The sequence below is a fragment of the Myripristis murdjan genome, chromosome 14 (genome assembly GCF_902150065.1).
Source record: "Myripristis murdjan chromosome 14, fMyrMur1.1, whole genome shotgun sequence".
Taxonomy (NCBI): domain Eukaryota; kingdom Metazoa; phylum Chordata; class Actinopteri; order Holocentriformes; family Holocentridae; genus Myripristis; species Myripristis murdjan.
In genome coordinates, this window is record NC_043993.1 from 9871151 (window position 1) to 9891737 (window position 20587).

Sequence of the window (20587 nt, forward strand, 5' to 3'; positions counted from 1 at the left end):
AACGGTGACACCATTTACATTAGTAGAAGTCTTGGACCTCACATTACACCTTCATGTTAACCAGTGTGAAACTTTTCTCTGCTGTTCTGCCCTGATTGCCTCAGACTCCAGTCCAAAAGATGGTGATTTACCGTTAGTTTATCATGTACAGATTGGAGTCACTCGGGCCTGTTGCAGGGTTCTGAAATGTGAGTGAGCCCATTTACGCTGAGATCCAGTCCTGGACGGTAGTTAGATTTAAAAGCAGTATCGAAGACATCTCTGACACTTATACAATAAATTCTGAGCACACACACATTACTCTTATCAGACAACAGTGAACTGACTGAAGACCATATTCACTAAAATGGCAGCATGTTTGCTCATCCGCCCTCTGTCCTGCAGAAGCTCAAGTGTCTTCATAATTGACCTGGAAAATGTGGCATTTCAGGCCGGACCTCTCCTTTCCTTCCACCTCTCCCTTCCCCACCTTCATTTCCTTAATTGATCCCCACATCCTGCATATCAGTCAGATTAGCCTTGGATTAGCCAGGTAAACACAGCAGTGTGTGTGTGTGTGTGTGTGTGTGTGTGTGTGTGTGTGTGTGTGTGTGTGTTAAGCCAGAGGGGGAAGTGGTGTCTTTGATCAGGCTAATGAGCTGCCAGTCGTCCCTCCAGGGCCCACTGGCTGGCTGGCTGGCTGGGGGTGTATGGACACCTGAAACAACATGGAGACCATACATAGCCTCCAGTGGCACACAGACACACAGACACACACACACACACACACACACACACACACACACACGCACACACACACACACACACACACACACACACACACACACACACACACACACACACACACACACACATTCCTCTCAATACAGCACGCCCGCATCCTGCCACCATTATTCTCATCCTGCCACCTCCTGCCGCCCCCTGCTAGTCGTCTCTATCCATGTGTCAGTCACACCCCTACCTCGCCTCCAATCTCCTCTGCAGCTCCCACCCGACTAACAGTAGCCTACCCTTTCAAAATGGTCACCCCCCCCCCCCCAGCCCCCACCCCCACCTATCCTCTATTCTGTCACACAACACACACTTCTACCCTTCCTCTTTCCTCACTCACCATCCCCTCCCTTCCCCCTGCTCACCTTCATCTACCCACTGTTCTTCCTAAATGGAGCTTATCCCTTAAGTGTCAAAATCCCACCGGGCGCATTTTTCTTTGCCACACACACACACACACACACACACACCCTCTAACAGTAGTCTTTTCCTTCCTGTCCTCCACCCCTCTCATCCAAGTGAAATGTAGCCAAGTGTCCCCTCACATGTCCCCCTTCATTATTTCCTGTCATTTCAACCACGAGCATGAAGCTGAAATGTTTGCTCTTACTATTGTCTGGCTTCATGTTTGGCTCCGTTTTGCTTTTGGCATTAAATTCTCCTTCTTCTTCTTCTTCTTTTTTTTTTTTTTTTGGCCTACACACTAGTTCTTGTGTGTTTTTGGCCAGCCACTAAATTTATTGGTTCCAAAAATCCCCAGGATACCTGATTTTGGTGTGAACGGGTTGCAATACACAGATCAAGAAGGCCTGTCATCTGTTGGTCCCAGTTCTTGAATCTGCTCATTATCCTCACGGCTTTCAATTTTATTTTTTCCCATGATGCGAAGGATTGTGGTTGAACATGGTGGTACATTTTACAGATATGTTGATTGACGCTGTCCCTGTAAAAATAAACCTGAGAAAGTAAAATAAAATAGAACATCAATAACCACATTTGGAAGAGCAAATGTTAAGGAGATAGACAGACAGACAGACAGAAAAAAAAAGAATACTAAAATATATCTAGACCTTTCATATAGACCTTTCACCTTTGGACCTTAGACTATAGACTATATGTATGATGAAATATATTTGCAAAATATCTATAGAATATAATATGTATATGTAAAATAGATGTATACTCATCATGTGTAATTTACAACATAATTTACCTGGAGGTTAAATGGGGGTTACATCAACATGTGCAACCAATAATTTATCAACTGGAGTATGACAGTGCCAACTGAGCTATTACAAATCCCTACTTCTAATTAGCCCTTCAACACTATGCTTACATACATGTTAGTTACTAAAGGGGTTCATGTGTTATGCAGCTACATCAGCATCAGCGTACCATTTGGTGGGTGTTTTCATCCAAAATATGTTGCAGTACTTTAATGGCATACGTTTTCAGCATTATTGGCCCCAGTTGGAGTCAAACACCCCGTCCCCTGCAGTGTTGTTGGCATTTGCCACCTGCTGAGCAGCACAGGACCACCTCAGTAATCCACAGGTTAATTAACACACAGAGATTCCCTATTTAAAGTGTATTAACATACAAAGTTACAGGGGCATAATCCTGTATGTTGAAATGTTTTTGCAGCAGCTTAACTTCCATTTTCCTTGCACTCCTCAAACAAACTAACTACAGCTTTTGTCCTTTCCCTCTGAGGAAGTTCACAACTTCTCCCACCCACCCACACACACACACACACACACACACACACACACCAAACACACCTCCTCACCCCGGCTGACCTCTCAGCCCTGATGTGTGTCACTCAAAGTGGTGACAGTCGGAGATGGCGTTACCGACAGGAGGGCACTCAAGCGATAACCATTTGCCCTCCTGCTCTCTCTCTCTCTCTCTCTCTCTCTCTCTCTCTCTCTCTCTCTCTCCATGGCCTTTGCCGCCTGTTGCTCTATGAGCCACTGATCCATGACTTGATTGGTCCCTGACAGCCATCAAAGCACTTTCCTGATCTTAGTCAACTATGACTGAACTGGAAAATAAAGCTCTATTTTTAAACCATTTGAAAAACAAATGAGCAGCTCATTATTCTGATCTCACATGGGCTGTGCCGCCGTTTAAAGATTCAGCGCTGAATTTATTTGGCCATCTAAAACTGGGGCTGTGCTCACATTATGCTCTTTTGCTTTGCATTTATGTTATATGGTCTGGAACTTTCTCAGCCCATCATAACTCAAATTACAGGTCTGTAATGATCACTAGGGGAAACTTAATATTAAGGTTCAGAACTCCTGAACCTTCCCTTCAGTGAATCACAAGGCCTCTTCAAAAATATTTCATACCCACGTCTCCTCCACTGGCCAGCTGAACTGAGAAGTAAGAGCTATCACTGTCACTGTCGCTGCAAAGAGCTTATATACATGATTTCAAAACCTTCGCACTGCATCTGTCTGTGTTTTATATTTAGCTCTCCGGTGTAGCAACACTTCCCCACGCTTACCGCAGAAACGCAAAACTGAGAAATAAGTTTCCAGTCTGAGGCAAATAGGAAATGCTGATATGTTGGTGGCCAGATTTGTTGTGAAATATCTGTCATCATGACGTTTGCACACAACTTGAATAAATGTCAACTTGAAAAAGGCTTAGTTGTCAAAACCTGAAGGTTATCAGTATGTAATCATTTTTGATGTGCTATTTGAACATAACTACTTATACTGATAAACAGAGAAAGTGCCATCTGACTGATGTTTTTACCCAACATGCCTTGCAGTGGGCTACAGTGCATAATGCATTAAATACATTTTGTGGTTTCTGATATAAAACAGTACTTGTTTTAATGCTAATGGAAATTCTTATGCTTTTCTTATCAAATATTGATACTAACTCCTCTTACATGCACAGTTTCACTCTTTCTCTTTATATGTATTTGTGTGTGTGTGTGTGCCTGTGTGTGCATGCACACAGGTGTCTCAGTGTGCGATCGCACTCAGGATGTTTTCACAGCATTCACTTTTGACGGGGCGATTTACTTCCTTTCAGACCTTCTTATGAAGAAGACATGCCACACACACACACACACACACACACACACACACAACCAAAGAGCGGAAGACATGCTCAGCAAGAAAACAGGTTGATGATCAAACTGGTTTAACAGAGGCCGTATGATGTTTGTATAGAGGTCTTGTCCTAGAAATCTGTTTCACATACTCAACACTGACAGCACTTCCGCTGAACTTTGAAAGTGGGGGTGATGGATATTTCAGAAGTGAGCGGGGTCCTGACAAACAAACATTCTGTTTCTTTAAGGATTGGTTTCCTGGCAGAGGATTAACACCGGTTTTAGGGTGATACTTCACTTTGATGGAGAAGTAATAGTTTTTAAAGCAGACCTTGACATAAGCTCGTGTCCAGTAAAGGTTCAACATTATCTGTCCACAGAATGCATCGGCCTCAGTGGCCGCAGAGGCTAGTGCCTCATGTGTAAACTCACATGTTCAATGCATGTATTATCTGTCTTTGACATCATATGTGATCTGAAGTTATGCTTACTTATTATTATACTAGTATTTTATTATTATTGTTATACTCACTATTATAACGCTAATAATACCTTTCCATAGGTAATTACATCAAATCATTTCAACACTGATTGTGAAACATCAGTACAGTATAACTGCAATAAATAATAAAACTATCACCAAGAATGCTGGAAGCCTTTACCGACCACACAGCATTTTGCATTGTGTTGCAGGTCAGATTTTGCAGGAAATGCATTGCTTTCCACAGAGTTTTCACTGTTCACTTTATGGAAAGTGTGGATGCTAGCATTAATCATACCACTGATATAAGATAGTAGCTATCAGTTATTTCAACCATGGTGTCATTTGTCTACAGTAATCATATCAAGGTGTCACAATTAATTTGGCAATAATATATTATCGTTTAAATATGTTACACGGCACTGTTAAAGCAAATGAGTGACATCATTCTGGAAACACCGGCAGACATATTGTTTATGAACCCATGTGGCATATGAGTGGAAAGAGCGAAAAAACAAGTTTGGTGTAGTGTATGTTAAACTGTCTTTAATTGGTCATTCGGATTGAATTACACTGCATAGTAAAACCATTAAGGTCTTTAGTCATTTGCACAAATCACCTTTTCATGCTGCACTGTTTTTTTTTTTTTTTTTTGCAGCTTTGGAAACATCAAATAGTTAACCATTTTTATTGCATTAAGTACTTTAATGTAATGCCACTGAACAAAACATTAAGGTGGAATGGCTTGCTTAAGGGAAACATTTCAGGTGGAAACATAAGACGCATACAGTCAGTGTTCTCAGGAGGACTCCTTAGCGCAGTAAACTACACCACATTACTTAGTCTTGTACATCATCTGAAACCCGGCTTGTTCCACTGCAAAGACTTTTTCCAACCATTGTAGGAAATTGGCCTCTAATGACCAAAGTCTGAACCAAATTCTAGTGTAACACTGTCCCCTATTGCTTTGCAACAACTGTGTATGAGAATGTGCATTCCGTCTGTATGTTACTGAGGGAATGTTTACGTGCTTTTGAGTGTGTGTGTGTCTGTATGCTTGTGTTAACATGTGTATCGGTATGTATGCTTGTATTCATATGTGTTCGTCCTCTCCAATGGCCTCTCTGTGTGTCGCTCCTTTCTTTCCTTGTTGTTCTCCCGCTCAGGTGAAAGGGATCCTGGGAACAGCCAGGTTCTAGCTTCCCAAAAGCCTCTCAGCACTCATGGCTTACAATGGAACAAAGATTGTCTTAGTGTTGGGATGCTTTTGGGAAACCCAACCCAGACTGTAATGGCCACAGTATGACATCTGGGAACTAACAGGAGTGGGTCAGAGTGGCCCCATGCAGTTGGTCTAGAAGCCTGGGAGACACAATTTTTATGCACTATTACTTCAACATTGCACAGAATGGAAGGCCTGCTGACCCGCTCTGCAAACAAGGACACAGCTAAACACTATGCCACGATCTATGCCATTCAGTATGATGCAACACACTACACAATACTACATACTACATTCCCTTTTTTGTGAAGTTTTGTTCATGTCCCAGTGAAAGGATGACTATGTCTTTTCACTTTCCAGCTTTTCACAAAGAGGTCAGAGGTCAGGTGCAGCTTCGAATCACTATACATAGAGCTGATAAGGACTAACCCCTGATTTACTAAGGCAGGCGCAAACAAGCTGCATATGCTAAAAAAAAATAAGAGGCACAACTGTTACCGATTTAGCCAGTGATTTACTAAGAGTTGGCATTTAAATGAGCTCCATCACAATTTTAGCACAATTTGCTCATTAGAATACCAGATTCACTGTTTAAACTGGTGGATTACAAGATGCACGCCTTTCCTGTTATCAAGTATAAATATTAATCTATTGCTTCTGAGTAATCCACACGCAGCATGCAGCAAACAGTAGTGATACCTTTGACTGTTCATGGCTTCACCTGTGTAGCTGAGGCAGTGAAACCATGCCTTCACCACATTTCTGGCAAACCTTAAGTAAATGTGGGATTTGGTGTCTTGCTTAAGGACACTTCAGCAGTGTGGGTCTCCTAATCCCTCTGCCATCCTGCTGCCAATACAATATGATCAAATATGACATGAAATGATGTGATACAATACAAAACAGAGCTATGATATGATACAATACGGTATGACAAAATAGAACTGATACGATGATACAATAAAATGCAATGTGATACGATACAATATTGTACAATATGATATGATACAATATGATAAAAAATGATATGGCATAATGTGATATGATGCAGTACAATATAATGTCATATGATCCAATGTGACACAGTAAAATACAATCTGATCAAATAAAAAACAACATGGTACAGTACAGTGTGATGCAGTAAAATAAGATACGATACGATACAAAACAATGCGATGCAATACAATACTTTACAGCATGATCCTATGCGATATAATGTAATACAATACAGCATGACACAATACAATATGATGTGATAAGATATGATACATGATACACGATTCAATGCAATATGATCTGAAATGATAGTGTGATACAACACAATATGATATATGACGCAATACGATGAGATACGATCCCATGCGATACAGTGTGATACAATGCGATATGAGGTGATATGATTTGATATGATGTGATGCAATGCAATATGATGGGATAGAATACAATATCGTGCTATCCAATACGATACGACATGATATGACACAATACGATGCGATACCATATGATACAATATGATACGATACAATGCGATGCAATGCGATATGATACAATGCCATACAATGTGGTATGATATGATGCAATACCATATTATTTATTGTCTCAAAAGCTGAAAAGTTTGGTCTAGCAGATCTTGTTCATTCACACAGAACTAGAGGAGGGAGTGGTGGATATCATGTTTTGTATGAACACATTGTAATTGGGATGGGGGGTCAGATTTAGGAACAGATAAACTGATCAGAGGTCTGTGTTTGGGGTAATTTCAGTGTAGAGGCATAGAAAGCGAGAGAGGGAAAGAAAGATGGGGTCCTTCCCTTTGTGAATGGTGTCCTGAAACCCAACACCTAGGACAGGGCACTGAGTTCTGTAGCTCGGCAATTTGTTCAGTGCCATAAAAGGAGAGGAGAGGAGAGGAGAGGAGGGGATGAAAACTGGTGAAGGCTAGTGGACATGAAGCACTATTACAAGAAAGCCAGAATTTCAAGGACACAGTGGACATTATTAGGCATCCCTGTGAAACCATTTATTCATTTAACAGAAACTCTCCAATATATATATAAAAAAAATCAAGTACAAGAACAGATGGTGGAGTGAACAGGAGCCACGGTTGAAATGAATTTTAAAAAAATAATAATAAAATAAAATAAAAAAATAACAGGTGATGAAAGGCAGAATGTGTATTATTCACAGGGTGTGACCACAACAGAGGCTCCAATGGTAAACATATGTGGTGGTTTAGGGGCTAGTAGCTGCCTCTAGTCCCAAAGAGGCTGTTTTTTTTGGTTGGAGGCAAGGATCATACAGCATCTCTGGGCTCCACAATCAACAAGTTAACTCCAATCCAATGCTATACAGCCAATAACTGGGTTTGCATCCTAAAGCTCTTGTACAGCTATTTTCCTGATGCCTGAATGTCTCTACTGTCTCTGCTTGGCTGTTGTTCACTCAAAAACAACCTATCAATCTGTCAATTCTCTCTTGTCAGCCAATCTGCCTGTCTGTCTGTCATTTACTGAGTTTGTCTGTCTGTCTCCCTGTCTTTCTGTCTATCTGTCTGTCTGGGTGTGGCCAGCTCTGTCTGAAGTTTCTGAGGCTCAGAGCGAAGCATTGTACAAAGTGACAACCCCATCAAAGAGACTGTGCCTGCATAAAAGGACGTTTTATGACTCTGCCCTTCAAAGAACAGTTTGAGGAGTTCAAAGCACACACACAGGGAGAGGCAGGCTGTGGATGGAAAGTTCAGTGCAAAACCAAGAGTGAGACAGAGGATGGGAGAGACAGAGGTGGGGGGAGAGCGAGAGAGAAACATAAAAGGCGAAGAGGGGAAAACCCTCAAAAGCTATTTGATATCTCTCATGAAAGAGGGAGCCTAACCTGCCACACTTTGCGTTTGCACCTCAGCATTAAACCTTCAACATGAGGTTGTCATTCCCTCCACGGCCTGCAACGCACTACAAGCCCTGCCATTTTGACTGCAGGCAGCCGTGCTTTTGATCAGTTACACCAGTTTGCATGCGTACTTTTAGGGCGCACACCTTCCATCCACATGCTCAGGATTTCCTCAGAAGACAGGAAATGTCATGTGTGATTTACAGTGAGTTATTGATGGAGGGCTAAAATAGGAACAATGGTCAGTGGTGATGCACTACCCTTTTGTACACTCATCCGCCATGGTGCAAAGATTTAAAGCCTCGTCTGAATAGCTCTGACGAGGAAAGACTTGCTAGACATCTATTGTGTTTTTAATTAATGGGCGCAAATCAAAACTGTCAAGCTGCATTAAAGTGAAGGGTTTCATTCCAAAATGCTATCAATCAACTACCCCAAAAATCCCCCCGGTGTTGCTTGCTCAATATTCAAACATGATAGCGGCCAAGTGTGCTTGTTTAGCCAGCAATCATTTTGTCACATTAGTAGTTGCATAACTAAAATGTGGATGTGTCATTTTGGGATGAAAGTCTTAAACTATGTTTGTATGTATTTGTGTTTCTGTGTTTGCTTCTATTTATGCATGCATGGTGTTTGTGTCTATAATGTGTGCTGTACCTTTGGAATCTGTGCATGTAAATAAAGCACATACTGTGTGTGTGTGTGTGTGTGTGTGTGTGTGTGTGTGTGTGTGTGTGTGTGTGTGTGTGTATGTGTGTATCAGATGTCAAATAAAGAAGTGTGTCTTTGACACCAAGTTTTAATGAAATAGTGGGTTGTTGCAGTAGTGGCAAGCCCCAATAAATATCGATTCAAACTCAGTGCTGTTAAGAAAACATTGCAAATTCACAGCAGTAAGTATTTATTTTTATATATTTATTCATTTCATTTGTATTATACAAGAAAAGGATTAAAAGTAACTGACTGTTCTGCAGCAGGTTCCTGTTCTGCAGCACAGACAAGACAAAGTCACATCATAAAATGAACAAAACAGCTGACAAACCATAACATAACAGCTACACAGACACTACAGGATGGAGTGAATAGAAGAATAAACTGGTTTATTTGTTTATCTAATTCAGCTGTAATGTACAGCATAGATAAAATTTAACAATATACTCGTTCAAAATCAAACTGTAACCTAGAATTCACTGCATTTACCTTGTCTGACAGTATTATATACCAATATCTAAAGTGACTTATTATCCAGGATGTACCTGTGACAGCTGTCACATAATGAGGGGAGTGATGTGATACTTTATTTCTGAACAGCATCCTGGGGCCGACAGGACTTCAATCACTTGCTCAAAGGCACATCATCAGGGCATGTGTCCCTTAAACAAAGGTCTGTGTTGCTCATTAAATAAAAATCGTCAATCGTTTTGTACAATATAATAAATCTGTTCACCCACACAGTCATATTCAAAAGCACTTGCCTGTGCAAAAACCATCAGCGCTCTCTGATGTCCAGTATGAAATAAAAAAACAGTCACTGAGTGCGGTGCCTGTCACTAGTGCAACATTGTCCTGCGCATTTGCAGGATCATAACAAATGGGAACAAGAGTTCATTTTTTCACAAAGCAGATTTTCCTGAGGGGGCATTTTGTGGTTTTGCTCCAAATTGTGCAAGAAACAAAACATTTTTCCCCGCTCCTGTATGAATGTAGCCTGTGTGTGCACTACTTTTTGTTGAAAATGATCCTATGAATGGAGCTTGATCTGACTAGCCATAGCCACAGTTTCGATAAAAGAGACATCGTAACATAGCAATAAATCAATTTTGTCAATCATATCACAATACTATTGCAATGAATCAATTACAGGACTTGTCCAGAAGAAAGTGTAGAGTGTGAAACCAATCGGCAAAATGAAATAAGGGCAGCGGGGCTGGAGACAGACAGCAGGTAATGGCTCATTTATTATTCATTGCAGAGGAAAATGTTGCCTTCCTTATTGAATCACAATGAAAAACGCAGATGGTCCCTTTCCCCAGAAGACTGTAACAGTAACAATGGATACTGTACCATAATGCATCCACGTCAGACCATTATTGCTGGAATTAATGCTCATTTGCAAATATCAGGTCAAACATAAAATGATAAACATCCCTGGGCAAGAGTCCTGTGCCCTCAGAAATGCTTTTCTACAGCTGACATGCTCGGAAAAGGTCAGTTTTGTGCGTACGTGCGTGTGTGTGTGTGTGTGTGTGTGTGTGTGTGTGTTTGTGTGTGTCCTTGCATACATTGTACTGGGTGAGCTACTTTAGATCATATGTCACTTTATAGGACCTGGAAAATACCTTAAACTCCAAAATGCATGCCCCTGTACTCAGCACAAATTTTCTCTGTCCTACATGGGTTGTGGGCTTCTTCTTTATTTTGCATGTGTGTGTGTATGTGTGTGTGTATAAATGTGCGTGTTATGATGGTGGTGATGAGGAGGGGTTCAATGTTGAAGGTGGCAACCCTACCCTCACCTCCCTAACTAATCCCCCTTCAATAACAAAGACCGGCTTCTCTGCTCTGCTGGACTCTGAGCTCTGTCGGACTCTGCCTCAGCCTCCAGGCCCAAAAACCTCCTGTTTACAATTTCCCTATTCCTGTTTTAAATGTTGCTCCACTCTGCAAAGAAAAAAAAAAAGGGGGGGGGGGGGGGGGCATTGAAATAGAGAGAGAGAGAGAGAGAGAGAGAGAGAGAGAGAAGGAGTGAGAGGCCACAAAGGTACTGTTTTGTCCGGCGGGAACAAGGGAGCTATTACACGAGAGATGGAGAGAGGGAGGGAGGAAGGAAGGAAGGGAGATTCAGGGAGAAAGCTATTGGGGGTGGAGGGGGTGGGGGTGGGGTGCAAAGAGGAGGTGGAAGAGAAGGAGAAGAAGGCCCCGTTTAGGATTAGCTGGCCAGCTGCTCCCTTAGGGACCAGACATGAGAGACACTTTTATTCTGACAGGAAGAACGACTCCGGAGAACAGTGAAGATGAGGGAGGCAGCAGGAAGAATAACCAAAGAACAACAACAGTTAAAGGAGGGCAGGAAAAGACGAATAAATGAGCAACAGTAAAAGAAAAAAAGGAGGGGATGAGCCAACGGAGAGGGATAAATGTGGTCACTGTTCACGGAGTGTGTGTTATCCTGAGGGTGGCTGTTCTACTGCTCTACTGGGCTCTGCTCGGGTGTATTCTCTTCTAGCTCATTTCATTCTGTTGGGTTCTGTTCTGTTCTATTCTGTTTTTTTTTTTGCTTTTGTTTTGTTAGTTGAATTGTTACTACAGCTTTCAGCTCAGTACTCTAAAGCCTTTCAGAGCTTTATATGAGTATATTCAATTATTTCCCGGTCCGTGATACTTTCGATGGGCCATAGCGGTGACACCTGTGAGTAAACCTGATTTGGCACATCAAATTTCAGATCAATATTAATCTCACTCATTTCAGATTGAACTAACAAAATGCAATAAAATAAAATAGAATAAAATCAGCGAGTCAAGCTGAAGATGGGAAAAATGTAGTCTCAATCGTCAAATTTGATGCTTACTCCATGTTTTCCGTCAGTGCAGTTGCACATGGTGTACCTCAGAACCGGAGTAAAGACACAAATGAGCACAACCAAGTGGCTACTAATCTCCTTGCACGGTTTTTAAAATTCCAGTTTCAAAACGGAGATATATGACATTCAATCAATTTGCCGATATTGGCGAATTGATCGGTCGAAGCCAGTAGTGGAATGAACTGGTGAAATGGTGTTTTTTGTGTTCTTGTGGCATCTGAGAGTTGAGATGAGCACGTTTTATGACTCAGCACTTCCTACTCTTTAGGATTCTGTGTTAATATTCAAAAGATGATGCACTTTCATTGTTTTCCCTCTGAACTGATGTCGTGCCTATGGGATCATGGTGCCTTTTGGTGGAGCAAAGAATGAACCGGCATGCTAATCTTTTGAACCTCTAAATTATGGCTATTCTAAATCACATGCTAACATACACGCTCTCAAATTTCACCTCTACTGCCTTTAAAGGTGCCACGTGTAGCATTTTGAGGTTCTCAGAATTGAAGCCACATTCCCCACAAACCCTGCTGTTTAAGGAAAACAACAGAAACCGAAAAACTGTTAAAATGAAATCGCTACTTTGCAAAATTAGTCCAGTTTCTGTTTGGCCATTGTTTTGCCATTAAATCAGTCTCCTTTTGTGCCATACAGCACATTTTCTGTGAATCTGACCACACAGTGAAAAGCAGTGTGGAAGGCAGGGTGCTGATCCTTTTGTTGGAGCTCTCTTGTATTACAATAATGTGTTAAAATGATGTGGTGATGATGCAGCTTTATCTGTGCACCCCTAAAGTCCATGCTCCTCATTTAGATTTGATAGGCGCTGAGAATGGAAATACCTTTTGATAATGTTTTTGCATTTTCTGAATGTCTCCCTAAGCATGGCATAGGAGGAGAACAGTAACATATGTTAGACAAATTCCTCAGATTCTGCTCTATTTGGTTTGCTGACTATTGGTTTATGAAATGGATCAAATATACACTGTTTGGCACCAGTGGATGCAGATGCAGATTATGTCTTGTTTGGATTTGTGCATGTGTGCTTAGGGGGCTTAGTGTTTGTGTATTTGTTGTTTTTTTCTAGTGTTGTTTACCTCCTAGAGTATTATTTGTTGGAGATCTATGTTTATATTTGGATTATATTTTTGTGTTGTGCTGTTAGATGATGGAGGGTTAACATATGAGAATATTTATTTTTTTGTTAGTTAATGTGTCTGAATAATTCTGGGTGTGTCCTGTAAATGAGCAGAAAGAGAATATTCACTTATTCATTCATGCATTCATTGATTCATCGTAGCCTCGTGGTAATGAATTATCCTCTGAAAACAGACCTATGATCAATCTGAAGGCTTCATACGTATGGCAGAGAAATGCCTCCCTGTGGATCGCGGCGCTGGTGTGAGTGTGGTCATGGTTTACAGCCCACAGAAGCTGTACGTCTCTTATATGGGACAGGATTGATATCTCCATCAGGTCGACGAGACAGCGCGCAGCTCCGCCACGCTGCCATCCATGAGACACGAGGCACAAACCCTTCCAAGAGTCAGACTTAACCCAACCCACATAGAGCAGCATGGTCAAAAACCGATGAAAATGTCAAAAACCCCTGAAAACAAACTCTCGAAGAGAAAGCCAAACAGGGAGGACGGGGAATGAGTTTTTCCTTCCTTCCTTCCATCCTTCCCCTCTGTCTTTCTGTCTTTCTCTCTCTCCATATGGCAGCCATTTGTCTGGAGGAGGTCTGTCAGACATAAATAATAGGTTATGAAAAAAGAGGGAGGGAGGGGGACGCTTGCTTTCTTTCTCCTGAGGGATGGGATCTCCAGAGGCCTGGTGTCCTTCAAGGGGAGAAGGAGGGAGATGGATAGAGGGAGAGGACGAGGGAGAGAGCGGGAGGAAACAAAAACTGTTAGCGAGTTAAGTGGTCAGTCCCTTGTCTGGAGAAGTCGTGCATTGACGAAAGCAACGGAAAACCAGAGATATCTTTAGATAGACAGTTTTCCTTCAATATTTTAAGCGATTCCTCTGGTCCTTCAGGGTTTGTACTTTGCTTACTCCCTGTCTCTTGCTACACAGCATTGCAATTATTTGTATGAAATCAGCAAAGTTTGATTGATTAGTTGACTGATCAGGAAGAGGGCAGGAAGAAGATGAACCAACAAGAGAGAAGAGGAGGAAGAGGAAGAGGGCGGGTGTGTGTTGTGAAAGAGAGACGGAGTGCAAGGCGAAGTAAGAGCATTAAGGCCTTCTCAAGTTTGTGTGTGCGCTGATTTTCATCTGAAACCAATTAGTTCCAAACCACGAAGACAACACCAAGCCTCGTTTTTAAAAACATCCTCTCTCTCTCTCTCTCTCTCTCTCTCTCAATCTCTCTCTCTCTCTCTCTTCCCATCTTTCTCTCTTCCTTTCCTCCCCCCACCCCTCCTGTCTGTTCATGTGTCTGGCTCTGCAGCCCTCCGCTAGGTCTAGATCCTCTGTGTGTGCTTGCATGCATGTGTGTGTGTGTGTGTGTGAGAGAGTGAGTGTGTGTGTGTGTGTGTGTGTGTGTGTGTGTGTGTGTGTGTGTGGGCGCGTGCACTGAAGGCATCGTGATTAACATTCGCCCCAATTCGCTGAGGGACACGCATTCTAAGCCCTTCCTTCCTGCTCCAAGTGGAATTCTCATTAGCTGATAACTACTTTTCAAGAGACTGCTGCATTCCTCTGCTGGATACCAGGGGCCTTCCAAGACTCCAACACACACACACACACACACACACACACACACACACATGCAGGAGAAGCTGCATAGATGCAAACATGCATGCACAAAAGCATTTGCACAGACAGACAGAGGCATAAACAGACCGATGGAAACACACATGTTGCAAATGTGATTTTGGATGTTATCTTTCTTTTATTTAACCTGAATACCAAGGCTTCACAACTGTGTAAGAGCCAAGCAAGTTTCCTGGTTATAATGTGCACTAACTACTAGGAATGAACTGATATATCAGCAGACGGTATTAGCCAATATCAGCTTTAAAAAGTATCATTGGTATCAATCTGAAAAAGTATTTTTACTGTTGCTATTTGGCCGATTGTGAAATTTGGCATTTTTGAGGCCTTCTTTTTCCAGGAGGCATTAGACAACTGTCAAATTAGTAACAGAGTAAAACTAACATTGTCTTTTACAGTAAAAAATCACTTAATAATCTTATGGCAGGCCTGTCTGAAAAGCTGAACCTATTTCGGACGTCTATTTGTATTCTGATTCTTACAAAAATTCACATCAAACATTTGTGTTAGACTCAAAAAACACAAAAATGCACCAACACCGACAACCCAAAAGTTCCCAAGTGGGTGAAAAGTCAGTCAGCCAGTGAAACAAGCAGACAGACAGGTAGACTGGCAGAAATAAAGGAGGTAGAGGTAGAGGAAGAGAGCATTTCCCTTATTAGAGTCTCACCACAAGTTTATGATATCTGTTGGCACTGAAACCTAATGCTCTTGAACATCTCTCACTAAGTTTCCAGGACCTATAGTCGGCTTCCAAGCAAGGTGGGAGAGAGAGGAGAGTGTGTGTGTGTGTGTGTGTGTGTGTGTGTGTGTGTGTGTGTGTGTGTGTGTGTGTGTGTGTGTGTGTGTGTGTGTGTGTTTGGGAGGGGGTCGACAGAGGAGAGACAGGGACACCTGGTGCTCAGTTTTCCCAGCATCATCACACCTCATTTGCTTTCGTCCGATTTCAAACTTTCAGGAGAACTGCATTAGAGCTCGATTCCAGTCAGAGGAGTCTGCCCTTAATGATGCCTTTGAGAGAATGAAACCTGTTGATGGGCCTAAAGAAATGTTGTGGTTGTATTTGGCAACATGAAAGTCAAAATTTAGAGTAAAAGGGATGTGGGGAACCACAGGCGAGCAAAAAGGGGCCAAAGAGTTAGCTCAGGTCTTTATTTAAGCCAAATCTGGGCATAGTGCAAATGTGAAAAAGGTGCTCAGTGAAAGATCAGACAAAGAAATGACCATCTGTCTCCCTCTCCTTCTGCATGTCTACCTCTTTCATCTGTCTTCATGCTCCTCTTCCTCTCCATATGTAAACTTATGTATTTCTCTCTGCCTGACAGTCTGTCTTTTTGCTTGCAGTAACCTCTCCATTCATGTAATTTGGTTTAACCAACTTAAACTCTTGAAAATACCACATATTCTGTGTTTCCTGTCAAGATATGACGTTATTAATTTATAGTATGTAATGCAGAGTGGCTGGTTTATCAGAGAGACTGACTGGAAACAGGAGAAGCAGAGGCAGAATAAATCCATATGCCAAGTACGATAATGTGCAGGAACTTGTCTTGGTGACATTAGTGCAGGAACATATCGACAACGGTTCACTTGGTAATATAAGTACATACTGGCACTCCAGAAGCTGGATAACTCGAAACCATGAAACCCTGATACAAAGACAACAGGACCTCACATTTGGTGCAGGGAGGCTGTGCACATTGTACAACTGAGCAAAGAGTACACATACACACAAAAATCACTCAGAGGAACTTCATGGAGGAAGCGCCACTAGGAGCAGGCTTTACTGTGACACCGACATAACAGGGAGAAAGGAAAGGGATTAGCTGTTTTCCTTCAGCTCTGAAAACCTGGATTCAATTCCCAACTGGTGAAGAAGTTTTCTACAGAGTTGTTCTCAATTACTTATGATCAAAACTTTACCTCAGCTGCAAGCAAAATTGTTTTACTTTTATAACCTAAATCATTTTCTAAATGAAAATGAACACATTGGTAGCAGTTTGAAAATGTAAATGCAAACCTACTCCACTGGATTACCACAATGAGTAAGGGTGCTTGTATTTTTTGTTAGTATTATAAGCATTTTAAACATCATTATGCTAATAATCCCAAATTAGAGGAGCTGCAGGACATTGTGACTGTTGTGAGTGTGATTATTGTGGTCCTTCCTTCTTGACTTAAATAAATGAATAAAATGTTAACTTCACATTTACAGTGTTTGTGTCTTACCTGCTTTTTGTTGTATCTTTCCTTTGTGTCCTTTTTTCTAGTTTCAATGTTGCGTTGTTGATGCGGTGATGATATGATTTACAGATGATGACCTTTCCTGCCGTAGGGCTCTCATTACACAAGTGCCAGCTGAAAATCTACATTATGTATGTCACCTCATTTTTTTTTTTTTTTTTTTTTTTTGCCATACTGGGAAGTGTGGCATGTGGTTGGATGGCTGTGTCGGTCCCTGTCCGTCTGTCTAGCCATATGTTCGTCCATTCAACAAGTTACTCAAAAAGCAACATTTCTCAGGCAGAGTGCCATGAAGTTTCATAAACACATCCACGCTCCCCAGAGGATGAATCCTGTCAACCCTAGTGGCCCTATGACACTATCTCTATCGCCACCGTCAGGCCAGAATGTGAAAACCCCATTTTCGCACTACATAAATTCCCCCAGCATGCACCGAATCAGTGGGAGAGGAGCCTCGCTAGTTTAAATACTTTTGACTTAATAAAAGACAGAAGCTAAAACGGACATGTTTGACTGAAAAAACCCTTATACTGTAAACAAATATATGTTCCTCATGCATCTTTATTCAGATGTCAAAGATGTTACTGTTCATGTCATTTAAAGATCAAATCCAGTTCCTTCGACTTACTCTCCTCCTACTGTTATTTGCTCTTACATTTACTATGTTTACATGCACACAACAAACAAGATTATTGTAATGTGTTAACATGTGTTACCATGCCTTGATTACTCAAAAACAGTATAGTGTAGTATACAGGCGATCCCCGATAATCAGGTTTAAGCCCACCTTGACGTTCCCAGACTGTTAACACTACTGACAGTGAGCTGCAGCCGACTCACAGCGGCCAAGCTTCTGCTCCGGAGGGTCGAAACAGGTGCTGGCAGATGTTTTCCTATATTTTCATCATTGGTACGGTTGGCATAAATTTATCAATCCTTCTTCAGTGACCATGTAAAACAGAAAGTTTTTATGCTGTGTGTTTACAGTGTTTATCATGTCAGTTTCCTTATCTGCTCATGCACACACGTAAAAAGCCGTTCAGGAATCCAAGTAAGGCTTTACATGGCCCAGTAATTTGATTTCTCCTGCAGGAATATAGCAGTCTTAGCCTGACTTTCCTTAATCCGTTATCCTGATTATGGAAACCAGCATTCTCGTTTACATGGCATTTGAAAAATCAGATAACCGTCCAAATGCGCTGAATAACCCGAGTGCATTAAATTGCAACTATTGTCTTTTGATGTCTACCTGCAGGATAGAACATGTCCCACCAAATATTTTACAGTGAGCAGATTTTGGCACTGGCCTACACTGGTGTTAAAACCCATATAAATAGGATGCCAAAATCAAACTTATTCTTTTGATGACACTGGGACCAAAACATTGTTCTGATTTCAGCTTAAAACAGTTTCCAAAGGTGATTCGATAAAGATCATTGCATAATAAAATCATTTGTGTCAGTCACACTTTTTCACCTCTTGCATGTTCTGACTGCAGTCTTTCTGTCAGCCAGTATATGTGTGTCTAACTCCTCTTTTCTACCTGAGTGGCAGATGGAAAAGAGCAAAGCAATGATGTGTCTGATTCTCTCTCTCTCTCTCTCTCTCTCTCTCTCTCTCTCTCTCTCTCTCTCGTCCGCTTGCCTTCCAGCAGGGAAATTTTTTTTGTCTCCATCACAGTTTCAGCCTGCACATCCTGATGTCTACCTGAAGGGCTAAGGAAGGCCGGTAGCTCTAATAGGCTAGTGTTGCCACCCACTTAGCTCTCTCATTCAGTCATTTGTCTGGCTCCTTTCCCTCTCCAGGAACACTTCCTCTCAGCCTGTAAAATGATCACCGGATGGCTACTTGATTTCCCTCTCTTTTTCTCTCTCTCCTTTCTCCCCTCCCCTCATCTCCTCTCACTTTCACTACCCCCTTCCTTCTCTCCAGCTTATCCTCCTACCCTCCATCCATGTTCTCTCACTACTTCCTTCTCCTCCTCCTCCTCCATCATTTTACTTTTCCTTCATTGCTCCTTTCCTCCCTAAAATGGACACTGTTCTCTTGGGGGTTGTCAGAAAACTAAGAGCCGGCTCTGATACCTAAACGCTGGACTGTCCTCCTGTAGAAGAAGCATTTTAATTGATGGAGGCAACAGGCATTAGCAAGCAGGGATGATGAGAAAGGTGTTGGAAGCATCCTCAGATGACTTCCTGTATGGTGAAGCTAAGAGCTATTGTTTCCTGTGCATAACTCAAGTAAGCTTCCATCATAACAAAAAGACATTTGCATCGAAGGTTAGATGAATTCCATGTGTTTGTGTGTTTTTGGCTGAACATAAACTCTCACATAAAAGTGTCTATCATCTAGAATCCTGATTTCCATGACCTTAGTGATTCACTTAAGGGGATATTCTGGTTGTTCCTCCTTGGCTGATTCCCACTGTGGTCACCATACTGGAAATGCATGCATGCTGCTATTGGCTTTGCATATAAGCATCTACATAATGGGGGAAAATCAGCACCCTTGCCATAGATGCTGAAAAAGGCCAGTTGGCCAGAAAACCTACTGTCTTCTTTTCAACATAAAGTAAATAAGCATTCAAAGACGTTTTCATCATGTGCAACCCCTTCTTACAGTTGGATAAATGTGTCTACCACATGATACTTACTGGTTTACTTTAACCAGAATAATGATTGCAAGTCAGATAGTAGCCTTTGACAGAGCACTCAAACATGTGATTATTCAAGGAAGCACACCTTACAAGCTCTCTGCTAACTAACTAGCAGACTTGATAGCCAGCACTCGATGTATATGGCTTGAAGACATTTGCATGCAAGCTAGCTTAGTGATAAAGCTTAACTGCTGATGATTTAAATAATGCAGAAATGTTCTATTTTCAGACTCCACTGGCTGCATATGGACAAATATTTGTGAGAGTGAAAAAAAATCACCAACAAAATGGGTCTATAAATACAAGTTACCTTGCCAGCAACATACTTAACAACCCATTTATTCTATCTATTACAAACAGTAACTTAAGAAATCTTGGGCTTGTGTTACTGCTCTTTCCAAAATACATTTCAGCAAATATACAGTCTTCATGTTTACCTTATTTCCACAATTAGCAGTGTGCACGCAATTACAGGAATGCCCCCAAAGTATAAATCAATACTTCAGAGGTGTACTAAAAATAATGCTCATTGCTTTGCCCAGTGTCAGCTGACCCACCAATCACAGCCAGGAAGCTACAAGGAGACTTTCTGCCCCAGGAGAGTCCAACCAGCTCACTCTGCACCCATCCCTTGCCTGGTGCCCCTGTTGTTGCGTGATCAGACAGGCTCAGGGGCCCCCAGTTGCACTGGCTGACTCCACTCCTTTTCAATGGGGTCTTCCGCTATTGCATTCACAGCCATGGCCCTGAATTCCCGTACACACACACACACACACACACACATGCACACATACACACAAGCTGTCCCTACCCACACACACCCGCATGTGAACACACACTCACAGGCATCAGGGGTGGTAGTGACTGCACTAAGGGGGGAGGGGAATGGGTGATG